General features: G+C 38.4%; 1 protein-coding gene across 2 annotated transcripts in view; it reads left to right on the plus strand.

Moving 5' to 3' along the window:
• The first annotated feature begins 10016 nt into the window (after nt 1–10016).
• The window catches only part of LOC150091350 (uncharacterized), a 61655-nt gene continuing 45880 nt past the window's right edge, over nt 10017–25791 (plus strand). For both annotated transcript variants that reach the window (XR_016547551.1, XM_090383354.1), the window contains exon 1: nt 10017–10198. The gene's annotated coding sequence lies outside the window, so the exon portion shown is untranslated. The remainder of the gene's footprint in view (nt 10199–25791) is intronic.

Below are 25791 nucleotides of genomic sequence, written 5' to 3' on the forward strand. Positions count from 1 at the left end.
TGAAAATAAATTTGTGTTATGGTTACAATACTGAATATATCTTTTTATTCAAGAGAAGTTAACATAACCCTAAGAAAAATACATTGAGAATTATCCTGGTTGGGGAAAATAAAAGAAAACCTCATAATCGGGAATCTACTGATGAAAGAAAAGGTTAAAAATAAAAGAGTTGAGCAGTCAAATAGCTTGTGGGCTTTGGAGCAGGCAGCATTGTTCTCCTTTGAAAAATTATAACAAATACCATAGTGGTTCCAAAGTACAGGGGTATATATATATATATATACCCATGTTCCCACAAGGTTTCGGCAAACGTTTCCTAAGATTATAGAAGTTTATAATCCTTGAGGCACACTATTTGCATAACTGAATGTGCCCGAAATGTAATGCAATGCGTACATTACTTAACTTGTTTTTAGGGATGCTAACATATTTCTAAAGTATACGTTCGCATGTAGCAACTGGGCTTCCATTGGACAAATTCTGATGACATTTTATATTTGGGTCATTCATCGAGTCAATAAAAGCAGACCAATAGAAATTGCAAATTTTTCTTCATAAAGTTTAGGGATCTCTGTATATAAATCGAAGTATGTTTCGGATATTCGGGCACTGCTCTACAAGGACAAATCAAATTGACACTGAATTTTCAGAATGTGCTCCTTTACTCCTTCGGAAGGTTTCAAGATTCAGAAATTGTGGTGCATTAATCGAAAGGGTAAAGTCTGATCAACACCAAACTTTCAGTTTATGTTTCGTTGGTCCATGAGCAACTTTTAGAAGTGAATGCGATTCCAACATCCTCTCAGTTCTTCCATGCCAGAAAAACATTGCGATAAATCTGGAATGGCTGTTCCGATCCTTTTGAAGAATGCAGAACTTCAGAATATTCTTTTGGACCTTTTATTCCAGGTATCATATTTAATAGCCATGGTAAATACTTCTTGAGTACAACGTTGAAGTTTTCAGCGCTTTTAACTTTGTTATTTGATTATCGAATGCTCCTGAAATGTAAACCAATCTGTGTATTGCCCAACTTGTTCCATACTGATTTCAAATATGGAAGAACATTTTCCAGCACCCTCAGCTTTTGTGAAATTTCTGGTCTTGTTTTGCATAAAAATGCAGAATTACTAAATCAAATATTACTTTTCAAAAAGATGAAAGAAAAGAGAATATTATATAAATGTTTGGAAGATAACAGATTTTTCCTTCGCTTATTATTTTCAAGGAATTGGAAAAAACCTATTTGAAAGGAATTGACGTTGCTCTAAGGGAAAGGTGTAAATTTTTTACACCTTTCCCTTAGATGATTTTTAAGTGAATGAATATTTCGATTATATGTCGAATATAGGTGAGCAGAGGGAGTTTATCTTTTCCATGTTTTGCTTATTTGGGTACATTCCATAAAAGAGTCTCCAACGCTAAATCCCCAAAGTAAAGTGAAATGTACTTTCAATTGAAGTGAACTAAAAAAGCTTAAAAGCACCACTAATTCTGCTCCATTTCTTCAACAATTCTTATCCGATTTAAAGGAATTATTCCCATCGGAAGCCTTGCCAAAGATAAACCGAGGAAAGGAAAGGTTTTGCAAAAAAAAAAAAAAACATTCGACTTCAGTATTATTCTGTTTATTTGAGTCCAGTAATCCACATGACAGAATGAATAGAAGTGTTTAAATTCTAATATTGACATTGTAATATTTGAAAGTACTCTGTTTATGGTGTTACCATCCATACTGGAATGTAATTCCCAGCAACTTGCTCTTTAATGAGCAAACCATATGGTTAAATAAACTGAATAAATAAATTCAATAAAAATCCTACAAAGGCAAACATTGTCGTGTCAAAATCCAATTAATTTTCTTTCTTATTTTCTTAGAAATGTAGAAGCTTATAGCGAAATCGAATAATCCAATGAAGTGAGTGCCGAAATTCTGGCCTAGAAATACCACAGAATGATGAAAATTCAAACATCAGAAACCTGGGATGCTTTTGAATAAGTACTGGTACCTCAAGATGAGGAATATAGTGTCTATAAATTACGTGCATTTTAGAGTCGGTTGTCATATTTTGTAGGATGGAAAAAACCAAACCGGAGTCTCAGGACAAAGGAACATTCGCCCTTCATCAGAGACCGAATAACTGGGCCACTGTGTCCAAAGTTTGTCGCTGCGGTGGGAACTCGAACAGTGAAGGGGAAGAAAAAAACAAGAACAAAAAAGTGCTGTAGCCATTCTGCTAGCCGCAAGAGCACTTTAGAAACGCAGGTATGAAAAAGTGGCATAATTTTATAGGCTTTCTGGAGTTAACGTGATAAACCTGGATTAAAAAGAGTTACGTAATTAAAGGGGAAGTGGTGGTTTGAAGCTGTAGGCTGTGTAATTTATCAATTTTTGCTTTTATTTTGTAGTGTGTGAAAGGTGAAGTTTTGTTTATTCTCTACTAAGTCACTATTTTTTAAATTATCCCTCGTTAAATATTTCAATCAAATAGTTACATATTAATCAAGACTAATAACCTTTATGTAAGAGTAATGCGATCATAATAAAAATAACTAGATATTTCTTACTGGTTAAGCCTCCCCCACCCTGGACTATTTTTAAAAAAAATCATAACTTTTAAATTTTAAAATAAAAAGCCAGCATAACTTGATCAGATGCACCATCATCTTTTAGATTAAAGAGCAAATTGTTTTCCCCAATTCTTTATCCGGAACGAATATTAATTGCCTTTACAATCAAAATTTACACGCGAATGAGTAATTAATCTATTTGGATACTATGAAGGACTATCTCAGCAGTCCACTTTGTTTCGGTTTAACACTCGTTAAAAATCCTGCTTTTTTCATTTATTTTTGTTGACACGCGTTTAAAGTTTTATTCAGAAGTAAATTGCAACATTTAAAAGGCACTCTGTTTTGAATTCGCCAGAGGAGTTCAAAACAGTAGTAGAAGACAAAAGGCTGACGCTTGATTAAATCCTCTACACAAGGATCAAAGCGTAAAACCCAATTAATTAGCACTTCTTAAGATCTGAATTAATTAATTAGCGACTTGCTTCTGGCACCTTTGCACTCTGTTGTAATTAAACTAAAACTGGCAATTATATAGGTATATTACCCAGCGGTATTCGACTGGTTCTTTTGTTTCTCTTTCTTCACAAAAGAAAGCTACTTCGCCACACGAAAGACCAAGGTATTATACAGAGAGAAAAGTAGTCTTTGCTACAATCTTCGTTTACATTGTCAATTGAGAAGGTAATTGTTCAAAAATTCTGCTTTGGACCAACAACGCTGAAATTTGAATCCGAGAATGCCTGAACGCGTGTTTTCCTTTAGTTATAGCAAATTTTAAGGGACAGATTCTTATCTGTAATAAAGAAATTCTGTTATTTTAAGATTTCAGCACCTTTAATCACTTCACCACATCTTCCTAGTCCAAGGAATATCCGTATATCTTAAGAATCTCGTGAAGTACAGAAATTTGTTTAAAGACGCATTCAAACTGAATATTTCGATTAGCTTTAAGGTAACTCAAATCATAAAGAGTTAATACGATAACTGCAAATTGGGTTTGTCCCAAGACTGCTTTGTCTGCCCGTGAGAAGAAAAAGCTGTTTCTATTAAATACCCACAAAGTCCCGTTTCATTTTTCAGTTACCACACCATTGGAATATCTCTAAGCTTCCAGAGCCACAAAGATGTGTTCTTTCGTCCGTTGTATTTGCAAAAAAATAATTTGCATTAAGTAATGACTACTTTTATTTATTCTACTTTTTTATGTTAGAAAGACACAATGAATCCGCAGGTAATAAAGGAAACGGTCGAAGTACACTTGTTCTTAGGGAAGATGAGGTAGTAGATAATTAGAATTATGTAAATATTATATTTAATAACTCCCTTATTAATTTTCTAATTATAAAAGAAGCTCCTAATTGTATAAAGATGAGCAGTTTTTCTTCTTTAATTATATTCTTGTTGTACTAACTGTGTTTTGATTAATTATTGACTAGTATGACGCGATACGGTGCATGCAGTGACATACTAGACACCACCGAATTGTCATTCGCTGCTACCAAAGCTACTAACCTTTTAGCGAGTGCGAGAGAGGGAGAAGATGAGATTGGTTTCGAAATCTCTGTGCAATTACGTACACCAGATCTAAATGGGAGCTCTCTTTGACCGTCATCCAAGGGCTTTTCGATTACGTGAGACTGCTAATGTGCGTGTGTGTCGTTCACATCTCTTGGACTAATTAAAGAACAGCAACATTGCACCACCTAACGCTGTCTAACGGGTTTGGTGCTTGCTCTTTAACCCTGCAAGTTCTACGTCCTTCGTTATAAAACCTGTTAATGACCATTGGTTGTTTTTGGTCATCGTACATAATGGAATTAATCCTCGATCACCTGCGCAGCTCTTTGACATGCTTTATTACATTGACCATTCTGGATGACCGAAATGTGGCACAGAATCGATTAAGTGTCCACGTTTAATCACGAGTACCATGCAGTAAGCGTTATGTTATTGAGAAAAGTGGTATTAATAATTATTCTTTATCTTCATTCGCTAACCGTACTCCTTGAACATACTTGTAGAAATAAGAAGTATGGCCAAAACTTAAGGGATATCTTTGAATTGCGGAAAAAGTAAATAAAAATTCCTAGCTTTTTTTGTGATTCTGTAACTATAAATAATAAGTATATTCTTACTGCATTAAAACGAACACTAGCAATCTGAAATAAATCGAGTTTGTTTAGTTACAGAGAAAAGATTTTAGATTTTTTTCCGTGGTGAATATCTAAAAAACATTATGGGATCGAAAATGGGTTTTTCGTCCAGAAAACTAAACGAAGAATATACGCAATTAACGACACAATACACTGATGCCTGATAGTCTTAGTTACCTTTGAGAATATATCCTTTCTTAAGTACTCTTATCTTCATATCATTAGCACTAACTATTAAGAGGATTACAAAAGATGATCAAGAGAGTCTGATGAAGTGTGTTCAGTGGAATGATTAATCTGACGTTTCGAATAGAACAGATCTAAATTTAGATCTGACCTTTGTGTAACAAGCTAATAAATGGAAGCATTAATGAGATATAATTCTACCTAACTTGTTTACCAATGAAGCCATTACATATTGGCTATTGCATGTTAGTCGAGTCCAGTATCCGCATATATTAGATTCAAGAACGTTTATCTTGTAAAACATGTAATGCAACCCATCCCACTCACACACTTCTGGGATGGATTACTGAAATACACGACGCATATATTAGTATCTATCAATTAATATTAATTAATGAATTATATTTTTAAATAAAAACATTAAGGAAATTCTGAGCACAGCACTGCTGTGCAAGGCGCATGTTTGAAAATTGAGATATGTGACAAAAATCATGGATCCAAAAATTACAGATAGATGACTAAAAGCAAAGAGAAAGAGTGAATATATATATATATATACACCTTTTCTTGCTCAGCCTGTGAAAAATAAAAACGTAGTTTTAAAAAGGATTTATTTTTTCAATTCTCTATCAACTTGTTTGTTCCAATACCACTGCCTTTATCTAAGGCCTGGATTCTATTCATAATTCCAATTCCCTCGCTGTCCATCTGCCTTTCATCTTTAGGGACTAAAAGGTCGCACGTCTTCTCTCATTAGGATGCTTTTCTTAGTTAATGCGCAGTTTGTGCTATTTTTCCTTTGATCAAACATCAGTATAATGAAACGGTTGTCAGGATACACTAAAATAGATATTAAAATGAAAGGTATTCAATAACCTCGATTGTAAATATATTTCTCATTTGCGAAGGTCCAATTAAATACAGTGAAGTACGGAAAAGATTTAAAGTAGCCAACTCAACCGAAACATCGAGTCATCATAAAATTTTTGACAAAAGAAGGGGATGGGCCAAAAGGTATTCACGAACGCAGAAAAGTTGTATATGGTAATGTGCCCCGTTTTATTATCAGATATATATATATATATATATTTTTTTTTTTTTTTTGCTGTTTGCATTTAAGCTGTTTACATGTGATCGAGAATCCATTGAAGATGACCCCTCCGCTCAAGATGTGTAAAAAAAAACCCAAAACTAATCCTACATAAAGTTATGTAGGACAAACGTATTGAATTAATTGTCTGTGATTATCAGAGAATGAAATATTTCTGAGGGGAGGTACTAACCATCCTCAATGGACACGGCCACGTTAAAAGTCGGTTCTCGTTGGGTGCAAGAATTGTTCACACCTCTTCAGAACAGTGCATGGTTCAAAATTAGAGGAAAGTTTACACGTGCATGATGCAGAGGTACAAGGGTTTCTTTTAAGAATTGTAACTGTTGATGAACTGTGGATTCATAACTGGGATTCGAAAATAAAAGAGCAGTCCTTGCAATGGAAACAATGGGTCACCACTGCTTGAGAGATTCAGGATTCAATCCTCCGCTAGGAAGATCACGGCCACCATTTTTGGGACATGGAGGTACAGTTGTTGTTATTGTAGTTGGGTTTTAGGAGCATCAGCCACTAAGGCTATGTTGCTCCGTATATTGTCTGTAAATTGAATGTGTTCTGAGGTCGATTTTCTGTTTGCTGGACGAAAAAATCGAATTTCCGGGAGTAAAAAGCATGCCAATCTCGCCTGAAACCGACTAGCTCAGCCACGTTGTGAAAAAGGCCCATAAAATTTCCTCACGACATCGACGGGTGGAAAAGACCCGAGTTATACGGGACTCGAACTCAGGTCTTTTCCACCCGATGTGGGGAGGGCGGCTATCCTACCAACTGTACTACCCAAGAGGGTAATCTTTTGAGAGACCACTTGTCGCATAAGAAAACAATCATTGGAGCTGCCTATGCTGCTCTTCTCTTATAGTTTAAGTGGGGCCAAAAAGGAACAGAGAAGTGAGAAATAGCAACAAGAGGCTTATTGCTGCTTCATGACAATGTTTCTGTGCACAAGTACCATGAAGTAACTGCTGCTCTGAGGGACTGCGGATTTCGGCAGTTAACCCATAGATTCTCGATTCCGAATTCAATGATTATTTCTTCTTCAGAAATTTGAAGAAACACCTGCCTGGGCATGCCATCAATTTTCAGGTGATGATCTTGTAAGATTTTATATAAAAAAATAAATAAATAAATTTTCTGTTTATACTCCGGCACGACAACCAAGTCAGTAGAGTTTACAATAAATCGTCAATACAAATATTTATCGTATTTAGTAGTCACGGGCTTGAACCCCGGTCCACTCAAGGAACGCGTGCTATGCACTGTCGCTCCTGACCACTGGGCTACGTCAGGCCTGCTAAATCTTACAAGACAAAGAAGAAATATATATGAGAGATTAATTAAAGTGAAACTTCTGGTATAATGAAAGGTGAGGTGAAACATTACAAATCACAAATGTTGTTAAAGATAGTGGGTCACACGCTAGGGGATTAAACTGTAGAGAGTAAACTGTAGCAAAAGATAAAGTATCAACGCCCATCTAAACGAAAGAGCAAGCAAGGATAGCGGGACTAAGCAGTGGGGGTCATTTTGTAGAAAGACAGGAGAAGGGTTGCTCGGGAGCAAACAATAGGTCGGGTGACCGGATTAGTCGCAGCGCCTCCTCTGATCAGCGACACCATAATTCCGAACAGAAAGTAAGGGTACGTCAGGTGTTCGAATTTAAATTAAGACAAACGTCTGCTCGTCGGTGATGGGGACCTTCATATACGCTATTAACACAGGGGAGAGTGGGTGAAATAAGTGCAGGTGAAAGTGGCCGGTCAACATCAAAAAGGGATGCGGAGAGAAGAAGTGGAAATTAAGTGACCGGTAAACATCAAAAGAGTTATGGTTTGGGAAGGAAAAGGGCAGATGTGTTCGAGTTGTGTTTTTCTTGAAGGCCCAGAAAATAGTCCCCGAGAGAAGTCTAACGGAGAGCCAGATATGGAAAGGATGATTAAGTTTTAAAATGTCTAAGTATAAATATAGTGAGGTAACGGTGAGGGGGGGGGGGAAACCTGCCCGCGATGAGATGGAGAAGCCCGAAAGTTTCCTTAGAGAGGAAGCGGAAAGCCCTAGCTGAGAGATCCAGTCCACCAATGGAAGTAAGTGGTCAGATAACGTGAATATTACTTAACGACTTAAAGGACTCTAGAGAATAGATAGGGGAGTTAAGGGGAACATTTTAGCATATATGTATAATCAGAAATCTGTACGTAGTGTAGACTATTAGATTAGAATAAGGTCCTAGAATAAGGTAAGAGAAAGGAGATACATAGATAAGGTGAAATTGCCCTTAAATGAATGGATGTAAATTAACTAATTTTGGATGGGATAATTAGGAAAGATTATAAAGATGAATGTTACATGAAGTCCCGAATGTGATGTAATGGATGGTCGGAAGTATCTTTGCCAGCATAAATGTTAGAAATAAGATATATGTAAGCATTAAAGACGATTTTAATTGTACTAAGACAAAGTCTAAATAGGAAGAGTTTATCATCATTATTGTGACTAGAAGAAGAGTATTGTATAAAGGAAGATTCGAATGTGGAATCTATGTTGATGTTGTTGTTTGGTTTTTAGGAGCATTAGCAACTAAGGCCATATTGCTTCGGGGATATGCGGTGGTCATTCCCTGACCTTTCCGCATCCTCGGTATTTGGTGGTCACGGGCTCGAACCCATCTCTATGTTGTATCAGTAGAGATAAAGGTGAGTTACTGAGAGAAGTCAGTGCCAATAAAATTATGGAAGTGTTAACAGCCTTGTGATATAGAGAAGGGTGATGTACAGGAACATAGTTTAACCTAGACGATAATTACATACCTTGTTCGGTAAGGTTAATACCTTTTAATTGTAATATGTAATTGCAAATGAATTGAATATAACTTGAGAAAAATTGTGTGGTCATTTTTGAACTCACAGCCAAATCCGAAGGGGGAGAACACTAGTATAGAAACTCACTTCGGACCTGAAGTCTTCCGTGAGGCACCCAAGTCAGATTGCAAAGTGGGGATAGTGAAGGGGAATACATTAAGGGTCCAATGAGAATAAATATATATACATGTTAAGGTATAAGGAGGGTGATATAAGACAAAGTGAAATAAGAAATTAACCCCCACAATCTCAATGAAGCTGTAACTGGGTTTTCCAGAGACCACAACAAATATTTCTTTTTTTTTCTTTTTTTCAAGTATTGCCTCTTTGACCTCAAAATGGATAACTTGTATTGAACTCAAGAGGATACATATTAAATAGAAAAGCTAAAAAAAAGCTACGTTGTTAGTTTATTACCGAAGTTTATAACTTGTTCATTAACTCTCATATTTGTCTTTTGAGAAGTTTCTTTGAAGCAAATGCAATACTGGGCAATTTTCTGGGATTACCAAGTTGTCATCAAAAATCATTGGACAAAGAACATTTTAAACAGAGTTATTTTTTACAGGTAAGAAAAATATAAAGTGATAGAAAAAAAACCAGAATATCCGAAGGAAAATTTTACCATCCTGGACAAAACAATAGAAATCGTAGTGAGTTACCTGAATCATGCGTTATTTTAAACTAAGATAACAAAATTAAAGTCTGTGATTAATCTCTTGATATTTCTGTTTGCTGAACGTGTACACAAATTAAAACAAAATCGTTCTGTTCAATCAGTTTCTCTCCAAGGTAAACATTCCCTTCTGTCCACTTCAAGTAGTCTCATTTGCCATCCACATAACCACTCTATGCAGTTCTCACTTAAATCTTATCGTCAAGAATTTAATATCGGGACATCGAAGTGTCATTTCATTGGGAAGATAACCCCCTTCTGTCCAATAAACAATCATCGATTAAACCCAACCTACGCTCATCCCAGCACAGAGCGGTCACTCCAACTGATCTGATTCGCCGACTCAGTAAACACGTAACATCTGGAGATGCACAAAGGCGCCGATAGATGGCAGTTCTCCCATCTATCTTTAAGCTGTGACCGGTGAGACCTTGGAGTCGCCGACAGAAAGTTGGATAGTTCGCGCATTAGAGTATCTTCTCACTCCAGTCCATTCAGTCAGTGTCTACGATCGTAGTGATCGAAACTGGCATTGGATTACTGGGCCATGGAGTAATTATATGTCTTGTAAGAACTTTTCTCTCGAAGAGACTTTGAACGACAAAAGGAGTTAATCAAGGAAGAGAAGGAGCTTAATCAGGTAGGTGAGGGGAGCAACAAGTTGGTTGTTAACTGGGGGGAGGTGTCTAAGTTTTCTTGTTCTAAGGCGAGACAAAAGAAAAAAACTTTTTCAAAGTCTTTAACTTGTCACAATTTATGAAGTAAAATTTTATTGCTGATTGCAGAAGGTTTCTTAAGTAAATTCACAATTGGAGAGTATAGGAGGTATTTAAGAGTGTATGTGAAGTATTCTAAGAAGAAAAAAACCGAGGAATTTGCGCCCATCAATTCCTTAAATATTTTATTCTTCAGGATGGCCGAATTTTAATTTAAAAGGAGAGAAGAGTCAAGGTACTTTATATTTCAGTGGCATATGTAAAATGGTGGTCAAGAAAGACTATTTCTATATACGATGTTTGTTTTTACCGCACATGTCATGTTTTGCTATTAAAAATAATAATTTTCCCCTTATCTGAATATTATCTAATTCTCTAACTCAACTTATCCTGTTTTAAAAGTCGGGTTAGAAATTTGAAATTGCATTATGCATACGTTAAAACTAAAATTAATCTAAACCTAGAAATATAATGATTATTGTTTTGTGTCAATTCATGACTTTCAAGATGAATATTACTAGGAATCTCAAAGAGAAGCGTGTTTGCGCTCTACCATAGTACATTACACCCTACGAAGGTGCACGCAGATTCATTGAGATGAATGACGCACATCAACACCATCATGGAACTACGTGGTGCGCAGCAAATATTTTTCAACTTGTTGCTTAGTTCTACAAGTTGGCAGCGGGGGCAACTAAAGTCCTTTTTCAACATATCTACAACTGATTTGTTAAAAATCAATTTACTGTATTAATTAATTTTTGACATAGTACTTCAGTGATTAATGTTTAGATTTCTGTGCATAATGAACTTTTGAAAAATGACCCTTTACAAATTTGAACGTTAACAAACGTTCAAACTTAATCAAGTCAAAGGCGGAACAAGGAACTTTTAGTATCTCAACAGGAAGCAGGTTGCGTGTCAGTTGACCCATCAGTCATTTCGAAGTTCCGAGTCGTCGTGCCTTGGTTGAAGAACCCTAAGGTGGGAGGATAAATAAAAAACGCCCTCTGCATTCTCAAAAAAGAAAATATCCGCTCCATAGCTCCCATTTCAAATTTAATTTCCACTTCCTTGGGCATTTTCATCAAATCGTATAGATCTAATTCACCCCGATTTGACCTTATCGAGAATTCTACTCACACGCGCCACCTCGTCCTATTTAAGGAATGCAGTCAGCAATGTGGCCAGAAGCGCGAGGTTTATAAGGTCGAAGGATATTTCTCGCTCCTGTGGAACTTTGTACGCATTTTTATTTATTTCTTTACTTCTTACACCAGCTAATGAGTTCATTGGCTTTGGGTGATCAATTCTATCACTGTTCAATCGAACGTACAGGTGCTCACGTACGTTCATTGCATATGCAATGCAGTTGTTTTCATGGAACTGTTTATGTAACAGTAATTATTCGATTCGATAAATTATCATCTGATTATAGATGGTGATTGAAAAATAACGTGCTGCATAATAGCCAAATGGTGCTTTGTGGTAAGAATGAACACGTTTTTGGACGGAATAGTCAAAAAAATACACCTGTTTTCAAATTGACCTCAGGCAAGAACTATTCGAAGAAGTCAGATGCAGAATTCCCTTAGAAATAATCCCTTTCTGTATTCCTAACATCATGGCCGATGTATAGTGGCTCCACCTGTTTGAAGTATAGATGATTAATTTCACCCACTGTTCAATGAACTGATTGAGTTCATTGTTTTCCTTTTGAGATGTCATTTAAAAAATATCTGCCCCGTTAGTTGTGTGTATGGGAAATTCCGCGTACCAAGTCTTTTTTTTTGTTGTTGTTGGGGATGGAGTTCTTGGCACGTACACTGTTTCATATTATTGCGTAATATGTTTGTAAGAAAATGTGTTTTCACAGGCTGATTTGACCCACAATAACTCAGTTTCCGAGCGATTTGAACCCAGATTTCTCCAAAGTAGTGACAACGGGTGAATTCGATATTCTGTGATGGAAGACACGTCCGTTGGCGTGAACATTATTTGGATTGATTGATTGATTGATTTGGTAGTTGTTGGCGCATCGGCTTCTGTGGCCATATTGCACCTCCCAAGGTTTTTGCAGTACTTTGATCCAAGCCCGAGGCGAGAATCGAACCCGCGACCTTTGGGTTGCCGGGCAGGTACTTTACCCACTCGGCTAGCCCGGTCGGCTAACATTATTTGGATAACTAAAACTCCCAGCTCAGTGGACAATATCGATCATGACGCATTTAGCCATTCCCTCGTCCATTCTCATAACACTTTTGTTATGATAAAGGAGTCAGTTATTGATATGTATCCCTAAACGTGGCTGGCTGAAGATTGACGTTTGTAGGAGGGTGACTGTCCACGAAATTACAATTCAAGCAAATATTATCCATCCATTAATTACTGCATTCGCTTTCAAGTCCATACACACCATTAAATATACATCCAAGTAGATGTATAATCAAACCTATCAGAATTAGTATGATGAAAATGCAGATGGGAAAAACTGTGTACTGTAATCATAAAAAGGGCCAGTTACGTTTTCCCAATATAGACAGGTTTCGAAACGTACCCAAACTCCCAATTCACCAGATTGAAGCAATAGAATTTGTATCGTCCGATTTTAACAGCTTATCAATGGTTAAAATAATCCTCTGTTGGCTGCAGTACCCTATAATTTTTATAGTTCACCCCTATAATATCTTCGGAGCTATCCACTGTAATTATCCTATAAATGCGTGTTATTACATAATAATCTCTGCGATCACTGTTATTGAATATATCTTCACCACCAATCGGATAACCTCAACTGGTGATAAAGACCGGATGTAAAGAAGCAAGTCTCGGCTACGGGTTATCATTCGCGATGTCTACACACCACGTGCACGATGACCTTGATAGGAGCTCAACCTCCTGGGAAGAAATCAAGTCCTTGTGAAATATTCTCTTTCGATAAAGGAAAAAAGTCGATATTTATTGTTGACCATAAAGTGTCCACAGGGTTCTCCGAGAAAACATTGCAATTACTTGATTAAATATTTATTGGTAAAAGAAATATATTTGAACTTCGCGTGAGAAACTACATACACGGGTCATTGAAAATCATGTCATAACACTAAGAAACACGTGTCACGTTATTGGATATTTTCAAACAGTTTATCGATATAAATGCTACAGATAACTTGGGGAGTTTACGTGGCAGTTATAACAGCGCATTTTATAATGGAAGCCGTAATAAATAGGCAAAGGGATCATTTCAGAAGTTGCAGAATGAGGTAATAACCACTTACAGTTGTAGGGCTACGCGAAATATTGGATTTTTAGTGAATTTAAAGTGCTTTGAGCTAAGCATTATCATCATATTTGCACGCAGTGTTGTTAATGTAATTTGTCTAAAGTAGACCAAAGCGCGAATGCGAATCTTCTCTGAAGCAGACAAAATCATCTTCTGTGTGTGCGAAGATGATTTTGTCTGCTTCATAATGCCATGCTATAGAATGCAACAGCTACTCTCTTTTGCCTTTTAACTAAAGATTTATGAGCCTACTTATCTTTAGAGAAATGTTCCCACTGCAACTTTATGGTAATCTTTTATGCCTATTCTTTAACAAACCATAAAAGTTATTTGGGCATTGATTTCTTAGATTTTATTTCCTTATAAACATGATCTTTTTCATACCTTGTAAAACCATAGAATACAAGCAGTTACACAATTGTATTGACGCGCTCTATGGTCTCTGTTCTCTTGTACATATTTCAATCAAACAACCCACAAGAATCTGTAACCAAATTAGTGTGAAATCTTTGATGTAATTCGTTGGGACAATACAAAGTTTATAGTATCCTTACAAAACTTACCTAAAACCCAAATTAAAATTCATATATTTTTTTTGTGCGAACTGCATGACAGGAAAATTACCGAAATTTTAGCTGAATGTTAAAAACAAATCTCAAAGTTCCTCAGTGTGTGGTACAGTTGTCTCTGTATTGTAATCGCTTAAATCCAAAATCAATAGCCAAAGACGGATTTCCATATAGAAATCCGAAGTTCCTGAGGGATAATTTATACCATTAATTCATGCTAATAATCTCGGTCTTCCTTTTACAGTAACTGCAGCATTCGCGCATGATTTCAATGAGTCACAGCTGAATTCACACCGCCTGCTGGTTTCAAGGTTTTTTCTCCCTTTTGGTTGACATTGCTCGAGACATGCTGCCATAACAATTTGTAATCACTTTAGTGATGCACGAGTTTCTCTCGAAAACCATTTCTTTTTAATTATAATGCAGAGGATAAATAAATACAAAATAAACATAAGAATGTGCTCACAAGCTGGAGTTATTATTTCGGCAATACTCGCATAGTTGTCAAAACCTTAAAACATACTTTTTGAACGTGCTTTGGTGATTTAAGTATTTCTTTCTCATTGTCAATTCAAGATATTTGTTTATAGCTTTGTAAAAGCGATTTTACATTCTCTTTAAAGTGTCACTTGTGTTAAGCTTGACCTTACAAAATACATTTGAAGTCTGCCATCTCATACAATTGAAGTGATCGCCATTTTTAATTCCTTCCACTTCCCAAGTCTTTACCCAATAATTCCAATAGCTTCTGACCCAGTTTCTTTGAAGAAATTGCTCAATTGCTCATTGGGACAACAAAGGCATGAATGCAGGATTAGGCTGTCATACATGTGCCTCCTCCAATTCAAGTGACCTCGCGGTTTAGGGGAGAACGCGACAGACTAAGTTGTTCCATTTTATAAAACTTCTAGACTTTACTGCTAATCTTTAAATAAATTAATATTAATAATTGAAATTTGCATTTTGTCTCGTTACAGGCTACCAGCGAGATAACGCGAGATCTTGTTTTATATTTTTTTATGTGGAAGAGTCACCGAAAGAGTAATAACCAACAATCGGCGGCTTTTTCTTAACCTTTCTACTCCTATCCTTTTAAACTTCTACTTGGCACTTTTCAAGAACAATTCTCAGAACAGGGAGATAGAAGGACGCATGTCAAATTAGCGGTAAAATAATGACCCCCGGATGGGTTTGTGGGCGTGATTATGTATGGCTTGCGTAGAACATTGTCAAGAAGTGGCAGCTAGTACTGAGATAGTTCTGCTAAACTTCTATTACAGCAACCTCAAGAGAATCTGTGGAATCATGTTTGTTACTGGGTGGATGGGGTGTTATGCGGTTCCTTAGTGTAAACATTGGCGATATTCACATCTATATGCACAAACATAGATATAGATGAGCATGAATTATTTTCAACGTCCAGAAAACTCTACGGAGTAGGCTTTTGTGTTCCCATGATTGCAAATCAGCCATTCAGATAGTGTTGAAACTGAAATAGCAAGATGTGGAAGCTAAGCAAGGTAGGATTCCCAGGTCGACCACCTCTTAATGGTAATTAAGAGGTGGTCGACCTGGGAATTAATGGTGCGTTCCACAGAAAACCGAAGCCACTCAAAAGATGGAAGCAATTCCACATTTCAGCTGACTACCAATGTTTTAAACTAGAACGGGCTGCCTTCTTCAGATGCAAGCGGAGTGCAGAGAAGAAAGTTAAAAATAAAAAAAAATCACTATTAAACATCAAAAGAATGGGTAAAGCAAACTTTCAATGTCCCAGCCGCCATTAGAAAAACCATAAACTTGCAGAGCTCACAAGGATGTCAGACAACTCCCTTTCGACTATCAACTTAATCAAGGAGGCTCCAATCAAAACCAATAAATTTACTGAACCAGCTTACCATCGTCCCGGATGGATCCACCTTTCATTGTGAAAATTAGCATCCCATTTATTGTTAAAAGACGACTATTAATTTTCAATAAAATCCAGAATTCAAATTTGATTTGATTTGATTTGATTTCGGTTTTAATGGCGCAAAAACAACTACGGTTATATTGCGCCAGGAAACGATTAAAATATCAACAAAGAAATTCTGGTAACCTTTAAAAAGGTTACCTCGTCAAATTGTTATTTATATATGTGTGTATATGTTAATAGCTTGTAAAAACTTAAAAACTGCCGACACGTGGTCGTTGTCTGATAAAATCTGACTGAGTGTATAAGGCTCAGTCGGATGACTAAAAGCGGTAAAATATATATTGCGAACATGGGTAAAATTAACGCAATCTATTAAAATATGCTTTATTGATAAAATGGTGTCGCAAGACTCGCACATAGGAGGGTCATCCGCCCTCAGCAGAAACGAATGTGTCAGATGACTGTGTCCTATGCGGAGTCGGGCAAGAACAACTTCCTCGCTCCGATTCCTGCGCAGACTAGACTGCCATGTTTCTATTACAGGCTTTATTTGATATAATTTATTTGTTCTCTGTCTGTGCCATAGTTCTTGCCATTGGGAATATATCTTTTTGCGTATTATTTGCCTGTAGTCTGTATAGGGGACTAACAGGCAACGATTATGAGTGGCTGTTGCTGATTTGGCTGCAGCGTCAGCCAAATCATTTCCCTTTATCCCAATGTGGCTAGGAATCCATCAGAAGCGGATATCAAACTTGCATTCATGAAGAGAATGTCTCTTCTGCTGAATCCGACAAAGAACTGGATGAGAATTGTGTCTCAGAGATAATAAAGCCTGTAATACACTCAAAGAATCGGAATATATTATTGACCTTTGGAATTGACAAGTTCGAATGTGATCCAAGGCTAGCTCTATAGCATACAGCTCTGCAGTGTATATGCTGGATTCGGGAGGAATCTGCTGAGATATTATAGTGTCCGGAAAGACAGCAGCAGATCCTACGCACGATTCAGACTTCGAGCCGTCTGTGTAAACGGGCAGGAAGTCTGAGTGCTCAGCTTGGTGTGCAGAGTAGAGCTGCTGGTAGACAGATGATGAGGTCTCAGACTTCACCCATTTCTTAAGGGAAAAGTCGCACGGTGGGGGATGAGCATGCCAGGGTGGAAGAGTTTCTTTTGGTGTTTGTGCCACCTTGTCTACCATGATGTTAAACTCTCTGAATAGCTCTTGGACACGAATACCAAAAGGTCGGTTGGCAGTCTGACGGGTATTGTACAAGTTTTCCCAACGTGGCTCAAAAACGGATGCCCACGTAGGATGGTCTGGCAGGGATTTCAACTTTAAAGCATAGTTTAAAGACAACTGCTTACGTCGAAGGGATAACGATGGTTCGCTTGCTTCGACGTATAAGCTCTGGACAGGAGATGTTCGAAAAGCTCCAGTAGCGATACGGATAGCCTGATGGTGGACAGGATCCAGCCATCGGAGGACACTATCTCTAGCTTAGGAGTATACCTGGGACCCGTAGTCTAATTTGGGTCGTACAAGTGCACGGTAAAGCCGTAGTAGGGTGCATCGATCTGCTCCCCAACGCGTTGAGGAGAGAGTGCGGAGAATATTGAGTCCCCTCGTGCATTTTGTACGAAGTTGACGAATATGTTCGAGAAAGGTCAACTTTTTATCAAACACAAGTCCCAAGAATTTTGTCTGACACTACTGGAATAACATTTTGTCCGAGCCTTAATTCAGGTTCAGGATGAAGATTACGCTTGCGACAAAAGTGTACGCAAACGGTCTTCTCCGGCGAGAACCTGAAGCCATTAGCAAGTGCCCAGGAATTAAGGCGATCAATGGCTTCCTGCAGTTGTCTTTCAATAACCCTCATGTTGCATGACTGACAAAATATGCTAAAGTCATCAACATAGAGGGCACAGTTTACAGTTGGAGGAAGTTGTTCTGTGATGGAATTGCCTTTGATGGCAAAAAGCGTGACACTTAATACTGATCCTTGTGGTACTCCCTCCTCTTGCCTGAAGGGGCGAGAGAGTGAGGATCCCACACGTACTTGGAAAGTTCGATTGGCTAAAAAGTTTTTAATAAAAAAGGGCAGATGCCCTCTTAGGCCTAGGCTGTGTAAATCTTTTAAAATGCCAAATCTCCAAGTTGTGTCATACGCTTTCTCCATGTCAAAGAACACCGACACCAAGTGTTCGCGTTTTAGGAAAGCATCCCGGATGGATACTTCCAATCTAATAAGATGGTCCAAAGTGGACCGGTTCCTTCGGAAGCCGCACTGGATGCTGGAGAGAAGGTCATTTGTTTCTAAATACCATATTAAACGAGAATTGACCATTCTCTCCAGGATTTTGCACAGACAGCTAGTCAGAGCAATAGGACGATAATTGGTGGTAACTTTTGGATCCTTTCCTGGGTTAGGAAAGGCAAGAACGATTGCCTTTCGCCAGGAATCCGGAAACTGCCCCTCAGTAAAGATTCTGTTATACAGAAGGAGCAGACAATCCATAGATTTTGGTGAAAGATGTTTAATCATTTCATAATGGATGCCATCTGGTCCAACAGCACTTGCTTTGGAAAGAATGAGGGCTCTTTTCAGTTCCTCTATAGTGAATGCCCCGTTGTAGGGATAGAGGCCCTTGGTCTTAAAATTAAGTGCTTCTTTTTCCAGTTTATGTTTCAGGACCAGGAACTCTGGGGAATACGAAGATGTTGCAGAGATGTTAGAGAATGTTTCCCCAAAAGAATTAGCTATTGCAGTTGGATCTGCAATAGCGCATCCATTATAATCTAGGATTGAAGAAGGGTGGGATGTATATTTTCCCTTCATTTTCCGGATTTTATCCCAGACTACCTTAGAGTTGGTAGACTGGTTAATAGATGATGTAAAACGGATCCACGATTCCTTTTGACTCTGACGGCGGATATATCGTGCTTTGGCTCGTGCACGTTTAAAGGCTATAAGGTTGGTCGTGGTAGGATATCGGCGGAATATCCCCCACGCTTTGTTTTGAGCCTTTTTTGCTGCTGTGCATTGGGAATTCCACCAAGGTTTGGGAAATGGTGGAAACCGGGCAGATGTTTTTGGAACAGCATTCGCAGCTGCTTGGACAACATTTTCTGTGATGTACTTAACTGCATCATTGATAGACTCTTGACTGACTGTGCTAAGATCAAAATTTGCCTGATGTTGGAAGGCAGTCCAGTCAGCCTGATCAATCTTCCACCGTGGTAACCTAAAAGGAAGACATGGTCTCCCACTGTGTAACAAGGTTATCACAGGGAAGTGATCGCTTCCGTATGGATTCTCCTCCACTTCCCAAGTGAGTGAAGGGAGTAGAGAAGGGGAGCAGATAGAGAGATCAATGGCAGAAAAGGTACGGGTAGGCATGTGGAAGAAGGTGTTTGTTCCAGTATTTAGAAGGGAAAGGTCATTGTCATTGAGCAAACGCTCTATGACCCGTACCCTTCCATTGATCTTAGCACTACCCCACAGGGTGTTATGTCCGTTAAAATCCCCGAGAAGTAAGAAAGGGGGAGGCAACTGCGATACAAGATCATCAAGGTCTTCCTGGGAGATGTCAGTCCCAGGTGGCAAATAAATAGAGCAAACAGTTAATGAAAATCCCACTGTAAGGCGAATTGCAACAGCCTCAATGCTGGTTGTAATTAGCAAGGGCTGAACTGGGGTCTGATTACCCACAAGGATAGCCACTCCTCCATGAGCAGGACCATCCGCATTCTATCCTTACGAAAGATTGTGATGTTATGCATTGTGGGATCATCATTTGCCTTTAGATAAATCTCCTGCAAGCAAAAGCAAACTGGCTCGTGCTTTTGCAGGAGGGCCTTGATGTCATCAGTATTTCGCCGGAATCCACGACAATTCCATTGTAGGAATTTAGCCATTATTTTGGCTTGGTGGGTCCATCAGGCGGCTTCCGAAGTGCTGAGGGCTTACTTTTATCAGTCTTGGCTTTATCTTTTTTGGGGAAGAAAGGACGCTGTCCCGTGTCCATTTCTTCCTCAGCAAAGAGTTCCAAGACTGATTCATCCGGTACCTCCTTGTGCTCGACATCCATTGTTTCTCTTATTACTGTTGGCTCTTCACCACTTGGTTTTGGTAGTGGTGGAGCATTAGGAGGTACGGATATAGGAGTGGCAGGTGATTGCGTTTTTTTGGTGGGATTTTGTGAACTCAATAAATAGCGGGAAATCGGTGTGAATGACTCTCTTGGTGGTACAGTCATCTCAGTCTGCGTACCGATAGTGCACTTCGCAGAAACCTTCTGGGCATATGAAGGTTTTCCGCTATTTATTGGTTGAATGCGTTTTCTAGCCTCTGGGTAGGAGATATTCAGCTCCGTTTTCAATTTTTGAATCTCTTTTTCATCCTTCCACCGCTGGCATGCTCTGGAGTAGGTAGGATGATCTTGTTGGCAATTTACACAGATCGGTTTAGGAGCTGAACATTCCTTGCTCTCGTGGTCTTTCGCACCACATCGAGCACAGGCAGGGTTACCACGACAAGCCGTTTGTGAGTGTCCGTATTTTTGGCATTTAAAACACCTCAGTGGGTTTGGAATATAGATCCACACTGGGCAGTTTAAATACCCTGCCTTGATGGAACTAGGAGGCCGTGGGGTGTTAAATGTTAGGATGAAAACTCGGGTAGGGACGAGATTCCCTTCCTTCCGCATTGATATTCTCTTGACAGCTGTCACTCCTTGGTCTTTTAGTTCAGAGCAGATCTCTTCTTCAGAGACATGAAGAAGATCCCACTCTGAAATGACACCGCGTGAAGAGTTCAAAGTTTTGTGGGGTGTTACATTGATTGGTATTCCCCCTATGGATGTCGCGTTTAATATTTTTTCTGCTTGCTTTATATTTAAAGCTTCGAGTAAAAGATCGCCAGAACGCAGCCGTTTTACTGATTTTGGTGATCCTGCCAACCCTTCTAATCCTTTCTGGATGAAGAAGGGTGACATCTTCCCAATTGACTGCTCTCCGGTAGAATGGAGTATGAGGAAAAGCGGTGTAATAGATGGTGGTTTATCCTCAGTTCTGGCTCTTTTGGCAGTATTGGTGTCATTCTCATCTGATCGGTTAGGTAGGGGCCTTGTTGGGGCCCCAGAAGAAGGATTTAAATTACTCATGAGAGTAAAGAAAAAGTGTCTGATGCCTAAGTACCTCACCCACCACGGAGCCCTACGAGGGGGTGCCCACCCGTGAACTAGCAGGTACTGCGTACACGAATGGGACGCCGAGTTCGCTTAGAACACCATACCCACGTTACCAATAAGTCTTTATCCCGTCCCAGGACCAAAGGGAGGGAGACTTATTGGAACGCAGTTGACCCTAGCAGTATAAAACCACCCGCCGATTGATCCCAGTCGAGCCAGTCCGGGACCACCCGTCTCGTCGAAGCAGGGGCCAAAGTGGTGAATTAAGGCTGGGCCCCTCAACCACCAGGATCCCCCTTTCCGCTTCCACGGGTCGCGGCGCACGGCTGCACACGCCGGATTCCAATGGTGTAACCCTGGAACCAAGGTATGGGCGTTGGATCCCAGTGATGCTAATCTGGAAAACCAGCAGCATCACTGGGAGGTCCCCTCACCACGTACAGGTGCCCACGTTGAGGGGCCAGAATTCAGATTTAATACCTGAAGCGTGATACACCTGAAGAATGAAATCACTATGAAAAAACCTCTAGGCATTTTTCGTAAACTATCTTAATTAATTAATGAGTTAATTAAAGGTACAAGAAAAGAAAGTGTGATAATTATACGACAGTTGTACACGGAAAGGAGTATAGTACAATTAAAATACATTATATTGTAAATAATCAAATATCATTATCAAAACTTGTAGTATCACTCCTCAAACACTGATAAGCCTTATTAACCCCTCATAAGCCTGAAGACAGGAAACGGTGAGTTTCCGAAACGTAGCCATAAATAGTTTACACGTTTGGCATTGAAGTGGTTCAATTCCTTTAAATTGTATCATTTAGAAAACAAATTACTTAATCTACCACGTGATATAAAAAGGAAAATAGACCAAAATACCTATGACCAGTCATTTCCTCTCCCTGAATGTCGCAGACATGTTACCAATCTTCTCAGTTCTCAGAGTCCACACTATTTTTTTTACTAAAAAACTGTTTCATCAGATTATAAATGTTGGATGACCACTCACCATCGATCTGAAGTGTCAGAAACCGCAGTGCAAATATGATATGAGTCTCCCGATCTGTTCAAAGCAGCTGTTTGGTGAAACGAATTTTGACTGGCTAATACCCTAAAAGTTCCTCATCACTGTCTACATTAGAGATCGGCAACGTTTTTATAATCGAGATCCAAAGAAATATTTCTATGCCGAAATTGCAATTTTTCAATTCTGTCAACTTGCCACTAGAATTTTTTAGGACATTAAGTTTTAAAAAGATTGTTTTTTGATAGCTAATAGTAACTATCGCTAGAATAAAAAGTCTCAAGTTTTCATCTCTTGTCGCATCTATCCACAACTACCTTAGAAACATTTTGGGAAACTCCGGAATCCGTTATATACTAAATCCTGCGCTATGGCAGCCATTAATTCCTCTCTAAGTTCAGATCCGCTCAACGAATTGCTGTCCTATCTATTTAAAAGTATTTTAATGAGCGAACTGCAACGTAACTGCTTGTTCTTTTGTATATGAGGTTTAAAGACTACAATGCACCACTCCAGATATTGTTACAAGTGGATTAAAAGCGTGTTTTAATTTACTACAAGTATCAGTGCTTCGTGAAATGCTGATGGTTGATTAGAAGCCTCAGATGAATTGCTACGTGTCAGTTATTACCAAAATTAGTTGAAGAAAAGATAAGGTGCGGGCTTACCCATAACACAAGTTAATTACTTTTAGAGACTCGTTATTTAATCAGTAAAAGTCATGCTGGTGGTTGAGCTACCGCCCACCTTCATTGAAGTGTCTTCGCACTCCAGTAACTGCTTCCTTGGTTGTCATCGTTATGTAATTAGAAGTAGAAAGAAGCAGGCTTCTTTTACAACATACAAAAGACAGCTAATAGCGAAAGCAACCGGTGCTACCCGTCCTTGGAGAGCGAGTCCAGCTTCAATAAATTATCTTTAGCTGGTTAGGCCTGCTGTGATACCTGCCTCCTCCATCAATACCATACACGGTCATTGACGCTCTCATACACGGTTACATACAACCCCCTGAGTGGCATAACAAGACGGACGCATAAGTCAACGGTGGTCACAGTTTCTTCTTTTGTCATGTTTTTCTGTGACGCATAAAGAGGTTGCTGTATACAAGTTTTTGTAGAAGTCACGAGGAGCGAGGAAATGCTATCGGTTCAAGTAGGTCACTCCCACGACTGCGAGAGGAGAGTATTAAGAAGCACGAAGATGGTTATGCAGTAAAAAAAAAAAAAAAATAGAAGTAGAACCGCGAAACAAATTGTTTTTATGCATTATAGAAAATTCCAACCAAAGATTCTAGCGGTACATTGATATAATGATCTATTAAACTTTATTAAATATTTTGTCATTGCTTTTTTCTCACAGAAGAAGTAGGAGAAATGTACAATAAAAATAAATCAATTTATTGTGACGTTTTTTATTAGTTTAAATTCGCGGATAAATACGGTAATTTTGATTTTGATCCCATTCGTTTACTCAACGGGATTATTTCTTTTAAAAATAGAAAAGGGGCAGTCAAATGATTGATTTTTATCTTTAAAAGACATTGAAAAGATAAAATTTACATTAAAAAATGCAATAGAGAAAAATATAAAACGAAAATCAATTTGCAGTCAGATTTCCTATTTTTTCCCCCTTTTTATCCATTTCTGTGAAGTCTACTTGGAGTTTCACAACAGAACTTATTTCATTCTCAAGTGGCAGTTCCGAGAATACACGAAAATTGAAAAGGTGTACAGCTGTCAAAGAAATACAGGAATAGTGAAAATATCAGGAAATATTACGCAACTCTGACAACAGATAATTGGCAAGCCAATTTTAGTCTATCCATAAGAATGAGAGATTTACTTTTGCAGTCAACTGACTGCGAAAAGCTGAGCATTCCTGGAGGAATGTTGTTAGACACGCGTTTTAGGTTTCTGAGGACAGTTTACATGTAGCATCTGATTTGAGCCATCAAGGGCAGTGAATACAACGAGAGAAGTTTAATATTGAGAATTAACCACTGTCATTGGCCGAAATGAGATGTAGGTTTATTGTGCTTGGATGCTAATGAAAGAGTAGGAGTATCGATGTATATAGTTCCGATGTTGTGGGTATCTAATTCAGGCGTTGCGTGATTACACACTGGTAAACATGTTTACACATTAAGTGTTTAATTATTCTCTAAGTAATTCATTCTTCCTTTTGATCTTATTATCCTCCCCGACCTACCAGATAAAGAAATTCCATCAGCTATAGGTACAGATTTTGGATCTAGAAGATTCAACAACCTTAACATCTGGCTTAGAAGAATTCCCCAAGCGTCCTGCGCGTTAAGACACCACTTGCCACATACCACAGGGACCGTGTGTATATGCCAGAATCAGAATGAAACTGATTGTAGAGAATTTAATGAATCTTTTTTGGTATAATATAACTAGCCTCAATAACTCATGATTTTTCTCATGACAAACTACGTGGGAATAGTCACGTAATCGGTCATAATTGTCTATTATATGCGCTTCATACTAAAACTCAGGATATTGAATGAGAACACCACGCTACAGATCAATCTATAGACTCAGAGATAGCAATTTAACCAAAAACATTTGATTTTCATCGCTCTCGCAGAAAAAAAACCTTTGAACCATGCGGTATCCAATAATCTCGAGAGATTTGTAAGCGTGTATACGCACACGTCACTCAGATGAAAGCAGGCCAAGATGCATAATACAAAAGGAAAACTAACATTTATTTAAACTCTCTCCAAGTTTATATATAATACATTGTACTCCAAAGGTTTAGTTAAAATGGGTGTACCTAAATTAAGTAAAACTTTATACCAAATTTGACGATGTAACTTCATAATGTAAATCCAAATATGAATTCGGAATATGATTTTATGGAATATAAAATCGTATTACGAAACTTGTAAATCAGAGGCCGTCTCTAAAATTGCCCATTGCAAAAGAACAACTCATTTATAACTGAAGTATAGAAAGCATTTTATCTCATTTCTTTTTCTGTTGAATGTAACCTCAAACTGGAAGATTCAGAGCGGCGTTCAGAGTAGCAGGATAATTGCAAGCTGAGATGGGTATAACCTTTAAGGGTGCAAAGAATACTAATTTCGAGCTTATGGCAACAACATCAGAAATTATATCTCGAAGGCAAGTTAAAATATTCTGATACTATAGGCAGATAACAGAAGGCAGTTCCCCTCCTCAGCTCTCACGGGTTACGAGAACGACAATTTCATGGCAAACTTATGCAGAAGGCTTTAAGAAACGAACTTGAAGAGACGGTACATGATTTAAAAGTCCTTTCAGTTCCTTCCAGCCGGATAGCCACATGATTTGGTGGGAAAAACACCTTTGGAGCCAAGGCCACAAGTATCATTTGGTAAGAACGTTGAAGACGTTCCGATTCCTCTAACGGTAGGTGGTCTCTTAACCTGGAAAAAGGACCACCTAGAGTAGCGATGGTCAGATGATCTAAGCAGTACCGATCTCTACATATTTGAGGGCAACATTAACTGCTCATAGCTA

Source organism: Mastigoproctus giganteus, chromosome 1 (assembly GCF_048544385.1).
Source record: "Mastigoproctus giganteus isolate SK-2022 chromosome 1, ASM4854438v1, whole genome shotgun sequence".
Lineage (NCBI taxonomy): Eukaryota > Metazoa > Arthropoda > Arachnida > Uropygi > Thelyphonidae > Mastigoproctus > Mastigoproctus giganteus.